General features: G+C 37.9%; 1 non-coding gene across 1 annotated transcript; it reads left to right on the top strand.

Moving 5' to 3' along the window:
• The first annotated feature begins 5,779 nt into the window (after positions 1–5,779).
• Positions 5,780–5,885, top strand: LOC116539864. Its single transcript, XR_004264222.1, has one exon. It is a non-coding gene; the product is annotated as a U6 spliceosomal RNA (small nuclear RNA).
• Positions 5,886–7,119: the final 1,234 nt, after the last annotated feature.

Consider the following 7,119-nt stretch of genomic DNA (forward strand, 5'->3'; position numbering starts at 1 on the left):
TCTTCAAACTCCTTTTTGTCATACAAGGTAGTATTTTCAGGTTCCAGAAATTAGGAAATGGATATCTTTTAGGAGATCATCATTCAGTCTAGAACATCTTCTATTATGAATTTGTTTTATTTCATTTTAATCATGAAAGGGTGTTGGATTTTGTCAATTGCTTTTTCTGCATTTATTGAAAACATTGTTTTTCAAATTATTAATAATTCTGTTAATATTGAACATTGATTTTTATATGTTGAATCAACTCTGCATTCCTGGAATAAATCCCACTTCATCATGGTATATAATTATTTCTCTCTGCTGCTGGATTCAGTTTATTAATTTTTTTGAGGATTTTGCATTTATATTAATAAGGAATATTGGGTTATAGTTTTCTTTGCTTGTTACGTATTTCTCTGGCTTTGGTATTAGGATAACGTTGGCCTCATAGGATGAATTAGAAAATGTTCTCTCCTTTTCTAATTTTGAAAAAGTTTGAGAAGAATTGGTGTTTATTGTGTGAATATTTGGTAGAATCCTCTATTTAAGCAACTGAACATGAGTTTTTGTTGTTGTTGTTGGAAGTTGTGTCATTACTGACTTATTTATTTGCTTATTATAGATTTATTTAGATTTTCTATTTCTTCATGAGTCAGTTTTAGGAGGTTGTGTGTTTCTAGCAACTGGACCATGTCATCTAGGTTATTTAACTTGATAAAAAAAATTGCTTATAGTTTTGGTAATTTGAGTCTTCTCTCTTTTATTCTTGGTTAGTCTCACTAAAGGCTTGTCAATTTTGTTGATATTTTCAAATAGTCAAATTTTGGGGTCCTTGATTCTATTGTTTTTCTATGTTCTATTTCATTTATCTCCACACTAATCTTGAATATGTTTTCCCTTCTTCTTGCTTTTAGTGTGTTCTTGTTTTTTTAGTTTCCTAAGGTAGAAAGTCAGGTGACTGATTTGAGATATTCCTTTTTGATGTAGGAATTTATAGCTATAAATTTCCCTCTGATCACTATTTTTCTTGCATCTCACAGGTTTGAGCATGTTGTGTTTTCACTTTTTTTACAGTAAAGTATTTTCTCATTTTCCTTATGAATTTCTCAGTGACCCCCTGGTTATTCAAGAGTGTGTTGTTTAATTCGCACATACTTGTAAATTTTCCAAATTTCCATCTGTTGTTGATTTCTAATTTCATTTTATTGTGGTTGGAGAATACATTTACCTGGTTTCAATCCTCTTAAATTTACTGAAACTTTTTTGTGACCTATCATATAGTCTATCTTGGAGAATGTTCATGTGCACTTGAGAGGAATGTACATCACGTTGTTGTCTAGAGTGTTCTTTAGATATGTTAAGTCTAATTGGTTTATAGTGTTTTTCAAGTCTAATTTATTTTTTTACTAATCTTCTATCTAGTTATTACGTTCATTACTGAAAATAGAATATTGAAGTCTCCAACTGTCACTGTTGAACTGTCTCTTTCTCTCACTTCTGTCAGGTTTTGCTTCATATATCTTGGGGCTCTGTTGTCAGGTGCAAATATATTTATAATTGTTTTACACTCTTCATCTTTTATCATGATATAACATTCACTTTGGCTCTCATATCAAATTTTGTCTTAAAGTCTATTCTGTCTGATATCAACATAGTCACTCCAGCTTTCTTTTGGCTACTTATTATTGTTCAATTCCTCTGTTACTTTCTTCTTTTGTGTTGATATTGTTTAGTATATAATTTTAATTCCTTTGTCATTACTTTCACTACATATTTTTAGTTATTTTCTTAGTGGTGGCCCTGAAAATTACAACTCATAGCTTAATTTATAAAATACCTATTTTTAGCCAGGCACAGGGGCTCATGCCTGTATCCCAACATTTTGAGAGGACAAGGCAGGTAGACTACTTGAGTTCAGGTGTTCAAGGCCAGCCTGGGCAACACAGAAAAAACCCATCTCTACAAAAAACACAAAAATTACCACAGTGTGGTCGTTGTGCTTATAGTCCCAGCTACTAGGGAGGCTGAGGCAGGAAGATTGCTTGAGCCTAGAAGGCTGAGGCTGAAATGAGCTGCCACTGCACTGCAGCCTGGGTAAGTAAGACCCTGTCTTGAAAAAAAAAATTTTTTAATTTTTTTAATTATCTATTTTCAAGTTTGCTAGATTTCTTTTTTCTTTTGCTTGCTGAAATCTGCTTTTGGGCCTTGCCAATGAATTTTTCATTTCAGTTATGGCACTTTTTGATTTTATAATTTCTGATTCATTTTTATAATTTATCTTTATTGATTTTCTCTATTTGGTAAGCCATTGTTCTGTCACCTTTCTTTTTTTAAACATGACTTCCTTTAGATCTTTAAACATGTTTAAAATAATTTAAATCTTTGTCCAGTAAGTCCAACATCTGGTCTTCCTTAGGGAATTTCTGTTGATTGCTTTTTTTCTAGTACATAGGCTATACTTTGTTTTCTCTGCATGCTTTGCAATTTTAGTTAAAAATTGAACGTTTTGAGGCTGGGTACAGTGGGTCATGCCTGTAATCTCAGCACTTTGGGAGGGTGAGGTAGGAAAATCACTTAAGGCCAGGGCTTCAAGACCAGCCTGAACAACATAGTGAAACCCTGTCTCTAGTAAAAATACAAAAATTAGCCAGGCATGATGGTGCATGCCTGTAATCCCAGCTACTTGGGAGGATAAGGCAGGAGAATCGCTTGATCCCAGGAGGCAGAGGTTGCAGTGAGCAGAGATCGCACCACTGCACTCAAGCCTGGAGGACAGAGTGAAACTCCATCTCAAAAAACAACAAACAAATACAAATTGAACATTTGGGATATTAATATGTAGTGATTCTGGAAATCATATTTTCCCCTCTTCTCAAAGATTGAAGTTGCTGCTCATTGTTGTATTAATTAGTAATTGTTTTGTGCCTAATTCCGCGAGGTCTGCATTATCACGTCAACTGAAGTTTCTGTTCCATTAGCTTACTAGTCTTCTAATAATTGGACAGGTATTTCTTTAAATGCCTAGAACCAAAAAATATTCCAGTCTTTGCAGAGAGCCCATATGTGTGTTGGGGCATGCCTTCAGTGCTCATCCAGGGAATGAGCCTTCACTTCCTGCTTTTGCCAAGCCTCAAGGTCAGCCAGGGGTAAGAGATTAAGGCCTTTTCAGATCATTTCTGAGCATGTTCACAGCCTTTAGCATGTGTATGACCTTCTAAATTCCCAGGAAAATATGTTTTATGTACATTTCGTGCACAGCCCAGTCTTTCCTCCCGATCTTTTTGATTAGCCCACTGTTTGGCCCAACTGTTATTTATTGCCTCAGGCAGCAGTGACCAAAACATTTGCTGGTAAATGTTTGACAAATACCCCCATGGGTAGCAGCTTTAGCATTGGGTTTCTAGACAGGTGAGATAAGATAAGCCTTTTGAGAAGGTCTTCTATGCTGCCAACAGAAAAATTTAAAAAGAACACACCATTCTAAATGATGTACATTCTGCTCCTTCCAGTACTGTGAATACGTACTGTTATTTTCAGAGCTACCACTGACCTGGGGAGTAGAGGACAAGATTACCATAAGTTAAAACACCACAATGTTTGCTGTTCTTACTGAGATTCAATCGTTTTTCCTGTAGAAGCCCTCCCCTAATTGCTCCAACCATTTAGTTGGTTTCCAGAGTTACAAAAAAAGATTATTTTTCGTGTTTTTGCCAGTTTTTTTTTATTGCTTTTACAATGAATTTGAATTTTGGAGTTCCTCACTCCACTATTTTTGTTAATGTCCGCTTTTTAAGATTTTCATTATGATGATTATTATTATTATCATTACATTTTAAGTTCTGGGGTACATGTGCTGAACGTGGTTACATAGGTATACACGTGACATGGTGGATTGCTGCACCCATCAAACTGTCATCTACATTAGGTATTTCTCTGAATGCTATCCCTCCCCTAGTGCCCTACCCCACAACCCGCCCTGGTATGTGATGTTCCTCTCCTTGTGTCCATGTGTTCTCAGTATTCAACTCCAACTAATGAGTGAGAAAATGCTGTGTTTGGTTTCTGTCCTTGAGATAGTTTGTGAAAATCATGGTTTCCAGTTTCATCCATGCCCCTGCAAAGAACATGAACTCATCCTTTTTTATAGCTGTATGGTATTCCATGGTGTATATATGCCATGTTTTCTTTATCCGGTCTATTATTGATAGGCTTTTGGGTTGGTTCCAAGTCTTTGTTATTGTTAACAGTGCTGCAATAAACATATGTGTGGATGTGTTTTTATAGTAGAATGATTTATAATCTTTTGGGTATATACCCAGTAATGGGGTTGCTGGGCCAAATGGTATTTATAGTTCTAGATCCTTGAGGAATCGCCACACAGTCTTCCACAATGGTTGAACTAATTTACACGCCCACCAACAGTGTAAAAATGTTCTATTTCTCCACATCCTCTCTGGCATTTAAGCTTTCTTAATAATTGTACTTCTAACATGTCCTCTGGTGCCTTCAAATACTGCTACTGTTAGCAAGGATATTAATATCATTAACCCAATGATTAATACAATTAAACTTTAAAAAATGAGACCCTAAAAGCAATATCTTAGGGACATTTTTAATACTAAAACCATACTTGCCAAAAAGCTATGGCTGCTGGGTGAGGTGGCTTAAGCCTATAATCCCAGCACTTTGGGAGGCTGAGATGGGTGTATCACTTAGGTCAGGAGTTCAAGATCAACCTGGCCAACATGGTGAAACCTTGTCTCTACTAAAAATATGAAAATTAGCCGGGTATGGTGGCATGTACCTATGGTCCCAGCTACTTGGGAGGCTGAGGCAGGAGAATCACATGCACACAGGAGGCAGAGGTTGCAGTGAGCCAAGATTGCACTACTGCACTCCAGCCTGGATGGCAGAGAGAGACTCCACCTCAAAACAAACAAACAAACAAAAATGCTATGACTTTTCGTAATCTAGGGTAGGCAAACTGTGATTATTAATTTTATGTGTCAACTCAACTGGGCCATGGGATGCCCAGATATCTGATTAAATATTACTTTGAAGTGCATCTGCGTGTTTCTGGAAGAGATAAGCACTTGAACTGGTAGAGTAAAGCAGATGGCCCTTGCCAATGTGAATGGGCATAATGTGGGGGAAGGTTGAATATGCCCTCGTCTGCCTGACTTATTGCATTGAGGCATCAATATTATCCTGCCTGAAGCACTCTTAGTTCTCAGAGCTTCAGACCTGGACTGGAATCTATACTATCAACCCTCTACCTTTCAGGCCCTCAAACTATACTACATTTCCTGAGTCTCCAGTTTGCAGACAGTGGGTCTTGGCACTTCTCAGTCTTCATAATCCCACGGACCAATGCCTTATATAATAAATAGAATGTGTGTGTGTGTGTGTGTGTGTGTGTGTGTGTGTGTGTACACATATACATATTTCTCTGGAGGACCTTGACTAACACAGAGATATTCTAGTTGAACATCTTGAATAACACTGAATGATACTGAAATTATTTTATATACACGGAACAAGCCAATATGATGACTTCCCTTTGAATCATTAAAACTCATCTTTAATTCCAACTGATGCCACCATACATCTGGGATCAAAACAGCAAAGCAGAAGAGGAGATGATATTTAATAATTTATATAATCACAAAAATAAACATAATATTGAAAAATCTAATTGTACCTAATTAGGCACAATTTGACCTGTGTCGAGTTGATCTCTGTACTTAAGGAAAAAAAAATTGACTAAGCCAAGTAGCATTATTTTTAAAAAGAAATAGTGCTTGTTTTGGCAGCACATATACTAAACTTGGAACGATACAGAGAAGATAGAATGGCCCCTACACAAGGATGACACACAAATTCATGAAGTGTTCCATATTTAAAAACGAAAAAGAAATATCCAGCATAAAACATTTAATTATTTTTAATCCATCATCAATCATACCCAAGATTGCCAGATTATCTCCCTAATTTATGTATGTAGATGACTCTATCACTCCAGGTATATACAGAAAAAAAAAAAAAAAAACCTTCTTCAAAGTAGAATATCAGTGTAAAGTAAGATTTAAATAATAAATCTCAATCATCATGGCAGATGGGAGAAAGACTAGATTGCAGCTCTGACTTGGATGGACAGAGCAACGTGCAGAGGCTTGCATTGTGAACTTTAGCTCCAGCCTGACTGTAAAAACAAACCAGCAATCCCAAGAGAATTTACAGACCCTCTGAAGGGAGCACACTGCTCCTGTAAGAACAGGGAGACACCCCAAATACTATGAGTGCCCCAACTGTGGAAGTGAAAAAGGGAGAGCCTCCTCTCTTGAATACATGCTCCCACTGGAGAAACAAAAGTTCTGTTTGAAGGAGAAGTTTCTGACCTTACTTGGAGCTAAGTCAATTTAGAGAGCCAAATGAAATACAAGAGTCAACAAAGCAACAGAAAGGCCCTGGAAGCTTGCTGGGTCCCCATACAGACCACTGATGCCTGACAACATAGGAATCTATTGGGAGGGCGGCGAGAGGAGTGGCAAGTGGATAGGGGAGAAACTCTACAGGGAGAAGGAAATCTCCGCCTACACTTTATAACAATTTGATTGGGGTGAGAAGCCTCCTGGACAGAAGTCAGGTGAGGGCACAAATGCAGTGTGCAGGCTCCACAGTTGGGGGAAGAACCAAGCACTTTTCTTTTCCAGCTGAGAGGTGGGTAGCCTGGGGTAAGTTTTCAAGCCCAGTTCACCCACTGCCTGAAAAGAAACTCAGGGCTATTGGCAGGTGAGGGGCATGGTAGGGGTGAGACTGGGTCTTCAGTTTGTGTGAGAGCTGAGTGCATCTTGTGACTGCCAGCTTTACACCACCTCCCTGACAACCTGCAGGACTAAGCAAAGGCAGCCATAATCCTCCTAGGTACACAGCTCCATTGACCTGGGAATCTCACCCTCATCCCCTACAGCAACTGCAGCAAGACCTGTCCAAGGAGAGTTTGAGCTCAGTGACACCTAGTTCTGCCCCCACCTGGTGCTCCTTCCCTACCCACCCTGATAGCAGAAGACAAAGGGCATATAATCTTGGGAGCTCTCTATCACTCCAGGTATATACAGAAAAAAAAAAAAAAAAAAA

Source organism: Sapajus apella, unplaced genomic scaffold (assembly GCF_009761245.1).
Source record: "Sapajus apella isolate SASKATOON/1434 unplaced genomic scaffold, GSC_monkey_1.0 scaffold134, whole genome shotgun sequence".
Taxonomy (NCBI): Eukaryota; Metazoa; Chordata; class Mammalia; order Primates; family Cebidae; genus Sapajus; species Sapajus apella.